Source organism: Microcebus murinus, chromosome 8, assembly GCF_040939455.1.
Source record: "Microcebus murinus isolate Inina chromosome 8, M.murinus_Inina_mat1.0, whole genome shotgun sequence".
In the NCBI taxonomy this organism is placed as follows: Eukaryota; Metazoa; Chordata; class Mammalia; order Primates; family Cheirogaleidae; genus Microcebus; species Microcebus murinus.
Genome location: NC_134111.1, coordinates 66,255,232 through 66,273,327, shown reverse-complemented (window position 1 = coordinate 66,273,327; position 18,096 = coordinate 66,255,232). Strand labels below are relative to the sequence as shown.

Here is an 18,096-nt window from a genome sequence, read left to right as displayed (position 1 = left end):
AAATGGAGATAATGTCCACTTCATCAAGTTGTTGTGAAGATGAATATAGTAATGCATGTAATACTCTTGGCATATAATAAAAACACACTCAATGATAGCTTTAATTATTGTTAGGCTATTTAATTAAACTCCAAATGTTCAGCTATTGAAAATAGTTGAAGGGAGGTGGAAGAGAAGAGAAACTTACTCAAAGAAAGAGAAATGCTAAAAACATGGGTGCTACAGGCTGAGGATCCCTTCTTAGCCAAACACCACCCACCCACCTCACCCCCACTGATGTTAGATGCTCCTCCTGGCTTTGCATAACTGTGCAGCAATCAGAGAAAGTTAGTCTTTAACTCCAGGCTTGACAAAGTGATGATTCATCCTGAGAAGGGGGTGCAGCCTATTGCCAGCCTTAACACACAATCAGGCATCCACTGGGACAGCCAGAGACCAGAGATCAGCTATTTAAGGATTCCCCCATCCATGTCCCAGTAGCAGCCATGTTCCTATTCTTTGCAGTAATGTTCCTATACTTTGCATTTTGTTAACATATAGACCACTGAGTACTTGGGAGGAATCCCATTGTGTTGTATTTCACAAAACATTTCACAACATAAATGAAAAGTACAAAACAGTAAGTCAACAATAACAAAAGTCTTCCTCTCTTAGCTGCCCTGGCACCAGGCTTTGCCAGGCCCTGAGTTAGTTATAATGACAAACAGCTTGACGGTTGGACACCATCCCATTTCAACTTCACTGATCACAATGGCTCCTGAGGACAAGTCCTAATGTTTTTCAGCCTGGCCTGAAAATCTGACCACATTCCCCATGAAAAAGACAAACCCTCAGCAGTAGCTTGTACAGCTCTTTTCCATTACCACTCAGTGGGCAGGACACATTTTTTCCCCCAAAGTAAGCTCCTAATTCGCCTTCTAAGGTTAAGAGGCTTTTAAACTTGGTTCATCTTAAAGCAAATGGCCAACAGTGGTGGTTTCACAGTGGACCCCCTGCTTGTCAAAGAGGCAGCACAGGGCCACTTCCCAGACCTGTCTGCTGCAGGATTACTATAGGGAAATGTCTCCTAAATTATCACCACAGTAATTCTAACCTTCAGTCTGGCTTTGGGATCCTTCCACCAGCGTCCCATAGGCACAGACCATGAATGCTTGGAAATGTCAGTCTCCTCCCAAAACAGTTTTGCTTGGAATACCCCATTCAGAAAACACAAATCATTCAATCCCCCATGGCTCCCTCCCAAGGTCAGCCAATCCTTTGGGGACTCTTGATTTCAATCTAGAAAAGGGTCACTTAACAAATGCCTGACATATTACATTTAATTCTACCTCCCCCGAAAAAAAGAAAAAAAGAAAAAAAAAGGCCCATTCAACACAATGAGAGTGTTCTCTTTCTTATTCCAGATGATCCTTATGTGGAGAGTAAAAGCCCAGAACACTTGAATGCCACAGCTCCTCAGCTCAAAACCCAAACGATGGTGAGTGTGATGTATTTTCTGGAACTGACTGTAAAAGAGTTTTTCAATTGTGTTACATAACCTGACTCATTTACTGAGCAGTGTCTAATTTTCTGGTGGTTTGACTCCCTCAAACATTCCCAGAAAACTGTTATACTATATCACAACAGAAAAATTTATTTTATGTCAAAATTCATTCTAGAAAATTTGTCTCCTACCCATTTGAGCCAATATCCACTAGCTACAAACACACTCCTACAGGCACACATAAACACACAAATACCCTGATTCATAGCAAAATTTTAGAAACCCTTTTTCAAAAAAATGCCTTCTTTCATTGTAACTAACAAGATTTGCTTTCAGCAAACTAACACTGAGAGCGCCTAGAACTCAAGAAGCACAAAACTTGTTGCAGCAATACATGCTCGGCCGCAGCCTGAACAAAGCACCTCAAATAAGCTCCAGAACCCCACAGGGCCCTCGGACAAAACGTTGTGTGTTTGTGATTAACTCTGCAGCGCACTTTCATCACCTCCTCCCCAGCCTCTTCCCGGCCCCAGCACCCTCCAGGGCTCCCGTTCCTAATCTGGTTTCCATTCCAGCCCCGCCCCCTTCCCCTTCCCTCCCCGGGACGGTGAATCAATCCCATCCCGGCAGGAAGCGAGACCCAGGGCAGCCCCCTCTGCCGCGGCGGAACAAAGGAGGAGAGCGCAGCTGCACGCGCAGGAGCCCCGCCGGCGCCGGGCGCACCGCACCTGAACCCCACTCCCCAGGACGCCCCATTGTTCTCCCTCCGCTCTCCTTCCCGGAGGAAGCTGCACCGTGTCGCGCCACAGAACCAGGGGCCGGGAAACAGCTGTGGGCCGGAGGGATGGAGGGAGTGTGGGTGAGCACGAGGAAAACCAGGGCGCCACTCTGCCCACAGGTACCAGGGCCACCGGGCAAAGTAGGAGCAACTTAGTTTACAAGCCCTTCTTCTCTCCCGCCGCCCCCAAGCCACCGCGGAGTCACGACCACCCTCGCGACCTGCAGGTTCTCGCGCGCGGGTTCTCGCCGCAGCGCCGCCTCGCCCCGGGGAGGGAGCGTCAGCCCCCGCTGACCCGCGCCCGCGGGCTGCGACGGGGCCACCGAGACCGCGCGGGCACAAAGGCGCGCGGCGTGCGCTTCACCGCGCCTCGAGGGCCGCGGCCGGACCGAGCGGGAAGGGCAGGGGACGCGCTACCTCGCCGGGCGCCACTCCGCCTCCACGTCGTCCTCGCTCTCCGGCGGCGCTTGGGGACGCGGGCCCAACCCCAGGCTGCGGGGCCCCCGCCGCGGCTGCCCGGCGAACGCTGTCCCGCGCTGCCGGCCGACTGTGCGCCCCGCGCTCCGCACCGCCTCCACGCGCCGCGGCTGGGCTCCCGTGCGCACCGGCTGCCGAGTGCTCGGCTGCGGCGGGCGGCGCCGGCCACTCCCCTCGCCCCGCAGGCGCAGGGGCCGGCCGAGGGGCGGGGGCGGCGACCTCGCAGCCTGGGATTCGCCCCTCCGCGCGCGGGCAGGACCGGGAGCCACCGCCTCCCGAGCCGACTCACCTCCGGCCGCCCGGCGCCGGCCGCACAGCGCCACCCGGTGAGCGCGGGCCGCAGCTCCGCGCCCCGGGTTCCTGCGGCCCGACCCTCCGCACCCGGGCGAGCTAGGTGGGACCGGGACCGGAAAGCGGAGGGAAGGAGGAGAGGCGTCCCTCACTGCCTCCCTCACGCCCCCCGCCCGGAACGCACTTGTACTTTTTTTTGCCCCCGATTCACTAACATAAAATAAGACATACGTTTGACACCTCGAAGCCTGCCTGGGGACAAATACTGGGAAAGAGTGGGAGTAGTCTCAATTTTTCTTCCTCCCCTAGATAACAAAGTTTGGATGCCAAGAATATCAGAAAATATTAATTTGACTGAAAGAGAAAAAAAGCACACTGAGTGGTGCAGTATGGTTTTCAATGACAAGATTTTTAGTATCTATTAATCTACTTAACCTCACATTATGCTAAGTAAAAACTGGCCAGTTCTTTATGTTACAGATAGTTTAAGAAAATTTCAGATACTCATACATATTGGAGTATAGTGTATTAAGTGGCATTGGGTAATTAATAATCAATGATAGGGTATATTACTTAGGCATGTTAGAGGTGCCCGAGAATCAGGACCCCCGGCTTCTCCCTCTGGAGGCCCTCTTGCCTCATTGTAGAATTGAGAACAAGCCTCTTGACCCAAGTCCTGGTTTCCTCATTTCGGAGAAGGGAAGGGTACTCATCCAAATTTACTCACTGGGCGAGGCGAGGATTACTTGGCTGAGGTGTTAAAAGGACTATAGACACAGTAATTATTACTCATGGTTCTAACTACTTCATCCTATAATGAAATATATTGCCATAAATGGGACAGGTTTAAATGGACTGACCTATATCTGGAAACTCACTAAAATGAGGTGCACCAAAGAATTCAGACCATATATAGTCACGATGTGCCCACAGGCATAAGAACCACAGGCACTGGAATTTGTCAAACACCACCACTAGAGTTTGGAAAGGTGGGACCGCCACAGACTGTTATCTGCTTGGGACTATACCATTATTGATGTCACCACCAGCATCAGTTCAGATCTGCAGATGGCAGGATAATGGTTAAGCTAACACATTTTGAGTACTGAGTACTGTTCTTTGTTTAATCCTCACAAAAATCTGTGAAGTAAGTTACTCTCATTATCCTTGACCAAAAAAGCCAAGAACAGAGCAGTCTTCCAGCTTGTAAGTTGCTAAGATGGTTTGAAGACATGGCTACAAATTCTTTGACCTTCTTCCCATTAAGAAGTGGAGTCTGATTCCCTTCTTCTTGAATGTGGGCTGGATGTAGTGACTTGATTGTAACAAACAGAATGTAGCAGAAGTGATCCTATGTGACTTCTGAACCTAGGTCATGAAGGGAAATACAGTTGTCACCTGGCCCTGTCTCCAGACGCTCACCCTTGGAACCCAGCTGGTAGGAGGAGGCTCAGGCCACATGGAAAGCCATGTGTAGGTGTTTGGGCTGATGGCACCTGCCCAGCCTACATCCAGTATCAATGTCAGACGTGTGAGTAGGTGGGCCTCTGCGATGACTCCAGCCTCAGTCGCTGACCACACTGCCCGAGAGACCCAGCTAAGCCAAGTCAGGCCCCAGGCACACAAGCGATAACAACAATAGTGAAAGATTGTTATTGGGATGGTTGAAGAAGAAACAAGAAGATTGAAAGATTATTATTGGGATGGTTGTTGCATAGCAATAGACTCTTGCAACCTAGGCTGACTCCACAGTCTTCACCACAAACTATCAAGCACACTGCCTCAGACCTTGATAATCTAGCGTAATGAAAACCCTGGAGACCCCAGCCTTCACAACAGACGACATACAGACCTGCTGCCTGACGACATGTGCTAAACTCACTTCTCCATTTTGCCTGTCTGATTTTAGGTTCCAGAGTGGCTGCTCACAGCAGTTCGGCAGCAACAGAGCCTCTGACCCCTACTATCCACTCCAGCTTTTTAAAAATAGCAGAAATGCAGATGGCAGATTCACAAATATAAAATGTAAACAAACGGTTAGAAGAGTGGGGGAATTTTGTAACCTTTCGATCTTGGAAGATGGCCAAGTTTTAGTCAAAGGAAGGTTTGGGACATGTGCTGAGTAGGACTATTGAGAGAGCTGCCAGGTTGCAACTCCTGCCTCAAGAAAGGAATGGGAACTAGTTATGTCAGAAAAGTTCTGCCTCTAGAAGGACCTAGCATGGTGGGACAGTTGAGGCTTTCTCCCTTTTTATCAGCAAGTTCAAAATGGAAAATATTAGAAACTATTGAACTTTATCCTAATAAACACTAAGAAAATTAACCAAGAAGCTATTAGAAAGCCAAAAATGTTTCTAGAGGAAAGCCATGTTTCTCTTTTAAAAATACCATTAACTTAGTTTTCATAAATCTCAAAATCCAAACTTCTGAAGACATACCATGAGGTTTTAAAATACTTTACCTTCCTGGCCATTATTTTCAAAAGTCAATCAATCAACAACTTTTGAATTACAAAAAGCAGATTAAAGTTGTTCTCAAAATTGTCAGGAATAGATAATAAATCCATCAACTACAAAGGCATTTTTCACTTTCTCCTCAGTCTGTTTGGAGGGAATAGAATGTATGAGGAAGCAAAAAAACTATTATTAAGATTTTAGAGTGAAAACCATAAATTATCAAATTATAAGAGTGCAATAAAAGAATATAACAAGTGTGCTTTACCTCAATGAAAACATGCGAAGATTTAAATTAAGACAAGAGAAATCTTGCCATCCTTGTGGAAAATATAGAAATAAAAGCATATTTGTGTGTGCTCCAGGAAGAGAATTAACACTAAGCATGTATGATTTTTTTTTTCTTATTTGTTTTTACCTGAGCTCTTTAAAAAAAATTAAAAAGAGGTCGACATTGGGAAGAAAACAGACGAAAGGACCATATAACCAGCATCTGCCACATTCTGGTGTAGCAAATACAAAAGTGGGCCGAACGTCACAGTTTTAGATTTTCTCATTGGCTCTGACTTCAGCTAAGCTTTCCAATTTTGGCCAGAGGCCCACAGTCTTTGTCCTTAGGTATTTTAAATCATGTTGAATGTGTTAAAGACCCTCTATCTCTAAAATTCTAAGAGTCTTTGTTAATGGTATATTTTCTCTCATCTACCCACCCAAACACTTAGTTTTCACCCACTTTACTTATCCTTGGAGACCAAATCAGTTCTCACCTATTTCTGACCATTATCGTGAATTAGATCCTGCTTTCTTTATTATGGTAGCATCTTGATGCCACATCCTCATGGTACCTATTAATTTACTCCAGGTTATGAAATCTTTTTACTTGTTCTCTTACACACATTTGACCTCTCCAGCTAAATAGTGGGACTCTACATTAAGCCAGTCAGTTAGTTTGAAACACCAGGTCAATGTCAATAAGAATAGCCAGTCTCAGCCGACTCTGCCCTGGAAGGTATTCTAAATGCTCTATGTATGTGTTAACTCATTTAACCCTCACAATAGCCCAATGAAGAAGGTTGTTATTATAATCCCATTATTTTAAAGATGTTGAAACTGAGGCAGGCAAGTTACACACGGTGTGCCAACCTGTCCTGCCTCCTCTTCCTCCTCTGTCACCCCTGAGACAGCAAGACCAACCCCTCCTCTTCCTCCTCCTCCTCAGCCTACTCATCAGGAAGAAGACCTTCATGCTGATCTACTTCCACTTAATTAATAGTAAATGTATGTCTTTTTCCTTATGATTTTCTCAACATTTTCTTGTCTCTAGCTTACTTTTTGTAAGAATAAAAATATAACGTATAAAGTATGTTTTAATTGACTTTGTGTTTTCAGTAAGGCTTCTAGTCAACAGCAGGCTATTAATAGTTAAGTTTTGGAGGAGTCAAAAGTTATATGGGGATTTTCAGCTGCATGGGGCTTCAGCATCCGTAACCCTCAAGTTGTTCAAGGGTCAACTATACTATGTGTTCAAAAAAACTGTTTTATTAATGAGTATATGTCTCTTAGTTTAGGATAGTGTTCCAAATGCAATAAGCACTCAATTAGCTGTTTCTTATATAGCTTCATTACAAAAGAAAAGCTTTTAAAATATATTTAAATAAAGAGTGCTTTAAAAATAAGTGCTTAATGTTTAAAGTATTATTTGAAATTCAGATTGGGTACTATAAAAAAATATTTCTATCGCATTGTCAGTCTCCAGGACTCAGCAGTAAAAACACAACTATTACTCTAAGTATTTAAAAAGTTGTAGATAATGAAAACAAGAATATTTAAGAGTAAAAAGACTGATAGAATTTCTCCCCAGCAGGAAAATTCACTAAATCTTTTTGAGGCTAAGAAGCACAGAATTTGAAGAGCTCACAAATCGGGTTTCTTGTAGGTACTATGCTAGACTATTTAAAAATCAAAAACAAGATCCTTATAAAAATATAACAATGTAATTTGAGCACTAAAATTGAGCAGTGAGACTCAAACTGTATTTTTTTTTTCTCCACAAAGTGCATTTTTCTACAGTTCTGAACCTCAAATAAATTATAGACCCATTGCCAGGAAATTTAAATTGCCTGAAATTTTCCCCCTGACATCTTATAATTTAGCATTTTGTCATTTCAACCAGTAAAATAATTGTCTCTTTTATTTCTTCTCAAGCTGTAGCGAGTTAGTACTATTACGGCAAAACCTTTCTGAGAAACAATAAATCAATGTGAGAAATGACTAGACTTTTTTCCAATCTTTTTAAAAAATCATTTTCATTTTTCTAATGATAACTGAGGAGCTGTCATCTCGTTGCTGAGGAGATCTGAGGAACGCTGCAAGGAAAAGCAAATATTATGGCAAAGGAAAAAAAATATTGGCTGTCTATACCAAGTGAAGAGTAATTTAGCAAACATATGATGTAATACTCTGTTTCTGCTTCAGTCCCTAAAACTCAACATCCATTGATTTGCTCTGCTGCATATATTCATCATAGGTGTTAGCATTTGAAAATGCTGATGGAGAAAGATAACTGTGTAATTCAAAAATATCTTGATTTATTAGCACCCAAGATGGCTTATAATCCAGGTTTAGGGACCATTGACAAAATAAGCCAAAATTTAACTTGGAAATATGAACCAAGGGTTAGTAGCAAGTTTGCTCATCACTTCAGCTGCTTTCTCAATCTTGATGTCTGTATAAGATAAGCTCCATCAGGGTGGAAGTTTTCTCTGTGTGGTTCACTGTTGTGTCCCAGAGACTAGGAACATACAAGGCATTCAATAAATAGTGCTAAATTGATAAACTAATTTCATAAATGATTATTCTTTTAGGTAAATTGAATTGGCCTATAATCTCAGTCAAGATTTTCAAGTGGATCTCAGAGCAACTTTAAAGGCTTTCCAGAGAACGAGGTAAAACAAAAGTAGATCTTGGCAGAGGTGATCTTCTCGAACTTTGAATAAATCTGGAAAAACTTTAAAGAGAGTAGTACCAAAGCACAGCCCACTTCATGCAGAGGCAGAATCAGACTACATGTGTTGGGCCATTGATAAGCAACCCAACTCCTCAAAACAAACATGACCTTCACCACAAAGATGCATAATCTCCCTTCTCATTAGACACTTGCCACACTGTGGGTGTTTCTCCCGAAACCCATTCATCCCAATGTGCCTAACAGAAAGGAGCAAAAGCTTGTCTTAGACTCTCAGGGGCCCCCCAGACTCTGACCTCTCAGGGGCCTCCCAGACCACTGGGATCTGTACAAAGTTTCCACAACTCGTGAGTCTAGGCATCCTTGACACAGCTCATGGGCCTCAGATATTTTCCCCTCAGGAGACTGGGTCTATAAATTGCTTTAAAAATCTTGTTGTCCTAAAGTCTCCTACAACTCTTATCTATTCCCCCGAGGGGTCCCTTCAAAAACCTGTGTGTTTCTACAAGTCCATAGTTTCATTAAATTACAGTGTTCTTTATGAATCTTTTTCAGCCTAAAGCAACTACCACCATGCAGATTTAACCTGGGTAGGAGAAAAAGAATCTCTTTGTTTCCTAGCATGTGGACTCCTTGGTGCCTAAATACTTTTGGTCCCACTGGGTAACTTTGATTAGTGATGTAATTGCTCAAGATTCTCAGACATATAACAGACCCCCTCCATTCTAGTGACTCGTGATCAGGCACTACCACCTCAGGGCTAAAGAGTGACACAGAGAAAATTTGTCCTATCAGTCCTGGGCTAGCCCTGTGCCTAGGATGAGATGGTAAACATGACAGTCAGGGTCTGTGACCTCCCAGAAGGTAGGGTTTAGCTTCAGGTCTTTAGCACCTTGCATATAACTCCCTTTGTGGCACCCCCTCATCCCACAGGAAATGAAGGCTCTGATGTGGCTCCCAGGCACCCCAAGACCTCGCCAGGCCACCTGACCCTTCACATCCTCTCTCAAGTGTTTTTAGATCCGCGACGTACAACCTGGGGCCAAATAGCTGCAGCACAGTCCAGGATATCAATTCTGAGTAAAAGATTAGAAAACCACCTTCATGTTCCTTCTTTTCAAACATCTAAATATCAAATTTCAGGCTAGGTGTGGTGGCTCACACCTGTAATCCTAACACTCTGGGAGGCCAGGGCTGGTGGATCATTTGAACTCAGGAGTTTGAGACCAGCCTGAGCAAGAGCGAGACCCTGTCTCTACTAAAAATAGAAATAAATTACTTGGACAGATAAAAATATATAGAAAAAATTAGCTGGGCATGGTGGCGCATGCCTGTAGTCCCAGCTACTCGGGAGGCTGAGGCAGCAGGATCGCTTGAGCCCAGGAGTTTGAGGTTGCTGTGAGCTAGCTTGACACCATGGCACTCTAGCCGGGGCAACGGAGTGAGACTAAGGACCCATGGAGAACATTTGCTTTGAATGCAAGGTCCTTGGATTTCTTTATTGCGTACTTTTGCAGAAGAGATCCTTCTTTCCATTTCATGAAGTCATGTGCCCAGGGTAGTGTGCACAGCGTGGGAGGCACAAGTCATGAGTTGGAGTGCTGTGGGAGATCTCTCCGTTGCAGGCTTCGTGGTTGGTTATCATGGCCACTTCAAAGGAGAATTATAGCTGCAGAAACACAATCTGCCAAAGGCAATGCATCCAAGATCCTTGCTAAAATTTGATCGGCTCCCTTAATGCAAAAGAAAAAGTCACAATTTTGGGTAGAGCTAATAGAGATGAGGTGAGGGGTATGGCGCGTGCATCTGTTAGAGCTTTCAAAAATGGCTGCCCCAATACATACATGTGAGGACATATATATGGTACTATGGACTGCATGTTTGTGTGCCCCCAAAATTCATATGTTGAAACCTAACCCCCAATCCCCCAATGGGATGGTATGAGGAAATGGGGCCTTTGGGAGGTAATTAGGGTTAAATGAAGTTATGAGGGTGGAACCCCCATGATGGGATTATTTTCCTTATAAAAGAAAGAGACGAGAGCTCTCTCAGCCATGCAAGGATACTGTAAGAAGACAGCTGTTTACCAGCCAGGAAGCACAACCTCACCAACACCAGATCCTCCAATGACTTGATCTTGGACTTCCCGGGCTACTAGGACTGTGAAAAACAAGTGTTTGTTGTTTCAGAGAACCAGTTTATGGTATTTTCATTATAGCAGCCCCAACTAATACATATGAAAACTTCCAATTCCCAACTAGCTGTTTCCTAGGCTAGTTGCTTTTGCAAACAATGTAGTTCTACCTGGTTCCCATTGAGTAGTTTATCCATGATTTCATGCTTTTGAAATCAATCTTAGAACTTAAAGATAGTACCCCCCAATCCTTATCACTGTGCTAGGATGTCCAGGTGAACTATATCTACTTTAATAACCTCAGAATGTGGTGTGTATATCAGAGTCTTGAGGAGTGGATCATGTTTTATACTATACTATAAATATATTTTTTGGAAAAAAAGACTGTTTTATAATATAACTAAGTAAAGTTTTAAAAAACTGGCGTGGTGAGTGGAAATATTCAGAAATTAGAGCTAGGCCAGGCGCGGTAGCTCATGCCTGTCATCGTAGCACTTTGGGAGGCCCAGGCAGGAGGATTGCTTGAGCCCAGGAGTTTGAGACCAGCCTGAGCAAGAGCAAGACCCTTTCTCTACTAAAAATAGAAAAATTAGCCAGGGGTGGTGGTGAGCACCTGTAGTCCCAGCTACTCGGGAGGCTGAGGCAGGAAGGTCACTTGAGCCCAGGAGTTTGAGGTTGCTGTGAGCTAGGCCAATGCCAGGGCACTCTAGCCAGGGCAACAGAGTGAGACTGTCTCAAAAAAAAAAAAGAAGAAGAAAAAGAAGTTAGAGCTGTAATCCTCTGAGAAAAGGGGCTCTGTCTGATTAGAATTCTGAGCTAACAAAGTTGAATTTTTATATTTATTGAAAAAGGAGGCTAGGTTTTAAAAGTTCTCTCCCCATTAGTGAAGTTTTTAGAAGCCTAGTATATGATTTCTATCCACTCTCTCACTTCCCTTTCATACCCCAATTCTTTGCTCCTGTGACTGCCTTAAAACTAATCTTGCCAAAGTCCTTAGTGGTCTTTCAGTTGCCACATCTTAAAGACAGGTTTGGGCCCTCTTATCAATTGACTCTCCTGCCACGTGGCACCCTACTGCCTTCTTGAACCTCTCTGCCTCGTTGGCTTCTACTTGTCATCCTTCCTTATTTTCCTCTTGCTGCTCTGACTGTTTTTCCCAGTGTTATTTAGCATTCCTTTGTCTCTCTGCCTGTCCCCCTTAAATAGTAGTGCTCCCTTAGGCTCTGTTTTCAGCTCGCTTGCGCTCTCCCTCTCTCTCTCTCTCTCTCTTTCATGCACACCCAAGGCTTCAACTTCTGAGGACTCCCAAATCTGTATCCCTTAAGCTCAGATTCCATGTATTCAAATGTCTACCGAACAGCTACCTCCAACTCAACATGTTCAAGCAGAAACTCCCAGGTGCCACAAACACAAGAAGAGAAATCATCATCTCCATCCAGTCACAACCCTATTTCTTGTCCTTTATTCCTAATCATGGTGGATGGCACCACCATCAACCCAGTCATCCAACCAGGAAGCAGATGTCATTCTATCCTCCTCTCTGTCATCTTTTGAATCCCTTCTCTCTGGGAGTTCTGTTGCTATTCTACCTTCTAGCTGCCTCAAAGATCCGTGTTCTTTTCTGTATACTCATTGTCCTGCCTTACCCTAAAACCTTTGACATCAGGATACCCCATTGCTAGCCTGACACACCTGCCATCTATGCTGCCTCTCTTAGCTCCCTTCTCTGGGCTTTTGTGTCAAGTCATCCAGTGCCTGATTTCTCGGGACTCTCTACCATGGCCTTTGCATATGCTGTCTCTGCTGCCACTCCCTCCCCTTTCCCTGGCCAACTCTTTTCCATTCTGGAAAACATTATCTCCTCTGCAAAGGTCTCCTGATCCCCCAAAACAAGAAAAGAGCACTCTGTGCCTCTATCATAGAGTACATCACACCGTGATCAAATTACCTATTCGATTACCAGCGAAATTATTCTTTTACCACACTGAGACAATCTTGAGTGCAGAATCCTGTCTATTCATTTTCTTATTCCTATGTTTAACATAAGTCCTGGAATATAGTACGCACTCAGTAATGCTTGTTACACTCATGCACAAACGAGTGAATGAATGAATGAATGAATAAATACCAAGTGTTTCCAGTATCTTCTTTCATGGCTCCTTCATAGCTGTTATCACTCGGTTTGAAAGATGACCCCATCTTCTTATAGCAAGCTCCAAGAATTTTTACATAATAGTCTCTTCTAAAAAAGCTACAATATAACAAATAGTTACAATGTTTTAAAATAAAGCCAATTTTTAGATTTTAAACAACCTTTGTATTGACCTCTCCTATACTTCTGGTATACATCCTCTTACCTTGATGCTAATGAAATCTCATTTCTGCAGTAGATGCACTAGGCTGACCCCACTCAGCTTATCACTAATATTCCTAATATTCTATAAGGGCTTCTGTCTTTACTTCAGAGCCAATACATATGGTTTTCCTAGTCTTCCTGCTCAAGTCAGTCCATAAATGTTTTTAATTTATGAACTTTTAAACTCAAAAAGAAGATTGATTGGGCCACTTTAAATACTTATTTCTTGCTTACATGGGATTGAAAGATCACAATGGCTCCAGATCAATTGCATTTCATCTTTTCAGTACTCATTTCACAGCTGAGCACTTCTCAGAGTTATGAACATGAGTCTTGTCCCTGACAAGCCACAGCAAAGGCCAAAAGAATGAGCAAAATTATCCCCCCTGGAACCCACATGGAATAGCAGGAAGTATATAGGCAGCATCTGCCGTGACTTATTACAGCGTCCTTGTTACGCAAGGCTCAAATCAATCCCAAAATGGAAGTCGAGGGTTATGGGTTTTTCACCACAGGAAGGCAACATACACATATATTTGACAATAACACTCCATAAATCTCTGCCCCAGTCACAGAACTTTATCTCATGTGGTGCCAATAAGAAAGAAGAATATCTCAAAACAGCAGGAGGAAATTACTGTTTCATGTACAGAAACCTTTAATATCACTATGGAGAAATCTTTTAACACAAGTAAGACATGGAACTATCTGCCTTAGGATGAGTCCAAAGGATCTGACAGACAAATAGCGTCTGACAGATTTCGTGTTTTGAAGTTAAATTCAACACTTAAAAGGAGGTAAATGGGAAGAAAATAAATTGTCCATAAAACTATAGTTACATACATAGGCACCACCCAGCGCATCCTGTATATGAATAAAAGAGTAATGTATGACCAAGCACCATACATGGCAGGGGTAAGGCTCTTATCCTGGGATTGACAAACCTCCCAAGGTTTATGTCAAAGTGTGTATGTGTGTGTGTGTGCGTGTGTGCATGTGTGTACACGCACGTGCATGCTCACACATGGAAGTACACATGCTCACTCACAATCATGGTGCATATGCATGTTTCTCTAAGGAGAGGATTCTGACCATTCCTCAGATTCTTCCAAAAGGCCTTTGGCTCACGAAGTGATAGAAACTCACTGCTCTACAGCAAATACCTCCCAGATTCATAAGTGAGGCTGTGTTGCTGTAAGATTCAAGATGATTGAACGTGTGATGATCAAAACCACATTCCTGGAATACAGAGCGGTGGTGCCAGCAGACAGGCCATGCCCACTTAGACGGGAGTGAAAGGGAAAGTGATCCACAAATCTTGCATCACATTTTGCTCTAAAGCCCAAGTCAGTGAGGCAAAGGCAGAAAATCCTCCACTCCATGTTTGGGAGAGTGCAAATTGCAACAGGATGCCCAGGTACACAGAAGAAAAGATGCATCGCCTTCCATTGGCTCAGCCTATGTGGAAGGCAGAGGGCAAAGAAGCTGGGAAATGCAGTCCCCTGTGATAGGGAGAGCAGAGCAGGGAAAAGGCCAGAGCAGCCAGGCCAATGACCAGCACATTTCTTTTTATGAAGATGATGTTGAGATGAGTTTGAAGAGGAACGCCAAGTGGCTATGAAATTCTTTGTTGATATGGTGTGGGCAAGGGAAGTGAAATGAAGAAAGGTGGGGAGGGAGGGCCGGTAACAAAGTTCGGAAGTCAAGAATTAAGAGGAGAAAAAGAGTCGTTGGGGAAGAGGGGCCGGGGAATCACTCTCCTTGTCTGCGAGGACAGCTGCTCGGATTAGGGACGCCATTCGTACTCACAGCACACTGGTGGGCCAGACTAGGCCCAGGCTAGGGTAGGCCAAGGAGAGAATTACAAAACTGCAAGCAACATTAGTAACCAACAGAGAACTGTAATCTGTACTTTCATGTTAGTGAAGCTTGTTTAGATTTAATTCATAATTGATTGAAATCAATGTCAATTTAATTCTCTCCTGTCAAAATGGAATTTAAATATCTTTCAAGACACTTAGGAAGGGATTTCAGAAAACCAAACCACTGCAGGCCCTTGTAGTGAGCACAAAGGAAAAAAAAGACTGAGAACAAACAAAGCAGCAGAAAAAATGTGTGGGGGGGGGGATAGGGTGTGGGAGAAGAGAGCCCAGGGGATTTCTTTAGTAATGTTTGTTTATGGCTGTTTCAAATTAAGGAACTAATTTTGGGTTGGGGAATAAATAAAGAAGTTCTTTGAGAAATAGAAGACTATTGCTAAGCACATAACGCCGCCTAGAGTTAAGGAGAGAAAAATGTCGAGTTATACTTGGTTTGTTTACTTTGGGGTGTTAATGTGTTTGTGAAAAGAACCTGACTCTTAACTATTTTTCCTAACGTTTCCCATTTAGCTACCCATGCAGATAAATCACCAGCACCTCGGCCTGCTTTCCTCACTCGAGACTTTGATGGGATCTCATTTTCAGAAGAGGCAGGTGAGGCGCCTCTGGAACCTATGTTGACTTCCTCAGGCCCCAGTCAGTAGTAGTTCAGAGCCCCATGCCAGATTAAGACTTCCTGGATTCTGTGGACTCCATTCCCTGGGCTGGCACAAGGAGTTTTTTCAGATAAGCAAAGATGTCTCCGCCCAATGATGTGCTTTGGTTAAGAGCTTAGCAGAAGAAATCCCATATGGAAACAGTTGAGGAGGTTTCTGAAGGCCATTTGTTTGGTTTGAAATAGATTCCATAGTGGGACGACTGGAGAACCAGCCTGACACACCGGAGCTGTGGCCTGGGCATTTGTAGACTCCGTGGGATTGCTGTTGGCTTCGCTGGCCCGTGTTCATTTGCATGAGAAAGAAAGCAGAAAGCCTGTCTGAAGCTATAAAGTATTTTATAAAATCCTTTTGCCAGTAGGAAAACCTCATCCAGAAATAGTTTAGCTTTTGTTATTCGAGCCACCCAAAAAGAATTGCTATGGGAAATTTCCTGTTTAATATTCAGTCTCATCAACTGAGTTATTAATAGACAGTAGTTCATGGCAACCATTTCTGAAGTGCTGGTAAATGCCTAGTATTAAAACAGCCAATCAAACATTGATCTTTTGATATGGATTTTCTGAAAAGAGTAGCTTTGGCCCACGTTTTAGAATGCTGAAAACATGCTATTTCTGAAATGCATCTTCTTAGCCATTTGCCTTGTAGCTTACAGGCCATAGTTTTCAAACCCATAAACATAGGAGTCTATGCCAGGTAAGAGAGATGTTGATCCTGCAAAGAGCAGGAGATGCTGCTATTCCCACTTTGAGGAGTTTATGATCATCAGCTAAATCACCGACCTCAGTTGTCAGCTCAGTTGCTCTTTTCTCCAACGCTAAAGCTCCCTAAAAAAGTAATCATGATACTATCACCATGTTATCAAATGCCTACAATAATAATCCAGGGACAGTACTGATTTCATTTAATGCTTACAAAATTCCCAAGTGACAGGTAAGTTAATCCTGCCCATTTTAGAGAAATGGAAACTGAGGTTCAGATAGATTAAGTAATTTTCCCAAGAATTGGCAATGAGTCTGGGATCCAAACTCTTCATTTAAAAACCTGTGCTCTTAACCACTATAGCTAGGGCTGGCTGCATGGGTGTGAGCCCTGGGCAGTAGCACAGGGCCCAAAGTCTAAAAGGGCCCACACCTGGGTTAACGCTCTGCTGTCAGTCTTGAACGTCTTAAACACGAGTTCTGCAATTTGATTTTGCACTGGATCTCAGAAATCTCATAGCCAGTGCTGACTAAAACTGCATTTTCTGACATCCTAGATGGCTACTTTATGTGGGGGCTTTGAAATATGTCTACAAATTCTTCAACAGTTCTTCCTCCAAAAGGTAGAACTTGATTCTCAACCCACCACTCCATTGTGGGCTAGACTTAATGACTCACTTCTCAAATATGGCAGAAGTGATGGTGTACGTCTTTGGGATTGGTAATAAAAGGTATCGTGGCTTCTGGACTGTTCTTGGGTCACTTGCTCTGGGGAAAGCCAGCTGCCGTGCTGTGAGGAGAAGCCTAGCAGTGAGGAACGGAGGCCTCCTGCCGGCGGCCATGTACGTGAGGCATCTCAGCAGCACCCGCCTGCCAAACACTCAGCTGACCATGCCCCTGCCCAATATCTATTATTCAGCAATAGATAATGAATACACCATGTAACCTTGGAATTTAAGAAATATTTGATTAAAGGAATACATTGAGGAATATATTAAAGGAATATATTCCTCTCAAATATTTGAGAGGAATATTTGATTAAAAGGTGAACACAATCAATCTTTGGTGCAATATTAAAATTAATTTTAAGTCTCCTCAGAGAGTATGGGTGTTGTATTCTAAGACTGCAGTCCCCAACCCCAAGCTGTGGACTGGTACTGGTCAGTGACCTGTTAGGAACCAGGCCACACAGCAGGAGGTGAGTGGTGGGTGAACAAATAAAGCTTCATCTGTATTTATAGTCCCTCCCCATGGGTCACACCACTGCATAAGCTCTGCCTCCTGTCAGATCAGCAGGGGCGTTAGACTCTTACTGTAAACTGCAAACTCGACTGTAAACTGTGCGTGTGTGGGATCTAGATTGCATGCTCCTTATGAGAATCTAATCCCTGATGATTTGAGATGGAGCTGGGGCGGTGATGCTAGCGCTGGGGAGCAGCTGCAAATACAGATTATCATTAGCAGAGAGGTTTGACTGCACAATGAATATAGTGTGCTTGAATCATCCCGAAACCATCCTCCACCCTGGTCCATGGAAAAACTGTCTTCCATGAAACTGGTCCCTAGTACCAAAAAGGTTGAAGACTGCTGTCTAGGGGACATTTCAGCAATGCACATCAATGTTTGTCAAAGGGCTTCTTTCCACATGTTCATTAGGTGAATTTAATTTGGGCCACAGTTGTTCATTGTAACACCTGACATTCTGTCCTGATTCTTAATTCACAGACTACCAGACACATTTCTTTCTCAAGAGCCACCTCCCTTCTGACTGTGAAGTCTATTGCTCTTGGTGTTCCCAGTCATGCCACGCCCATGCCATGTGGCCTGGAGCTGTACTTCAATGCGCTCTAACAGCATTACTTCCACCTGCCTGACATGGAATTGTGCCACCTGGCATTGCTCCCCTATAGCTTCCTGGCTTT

The 18,096-nt window shown here is 43.8% G+C and overlaps 1 protein-coding gene across 3 annotated transcripts in view; it reads right to left on the bottom strand.

Annotated features, from left to right (window-relative positions):
• The window catches only part of MYO1B (myosin IB), a 175,307-nt gene extending 172,329 nt beyond the window's left edge, over positions 1-2,978 (bottom strand). For all 3 annotated transcript variants that reach the window (XM_012776932.3, XM_012776935.3, XM_012776937.3), the window contains exon 1: positions 2,679-2,978. The gene's annotated coding sequence lies outside the window, so the exon portion shown is untranslated. The remainder of the gene's footprint in view (positions 1-2,678) is intronic.
• Positions 2,979-18,096: the final 15,118 nt, after the last annotated feature.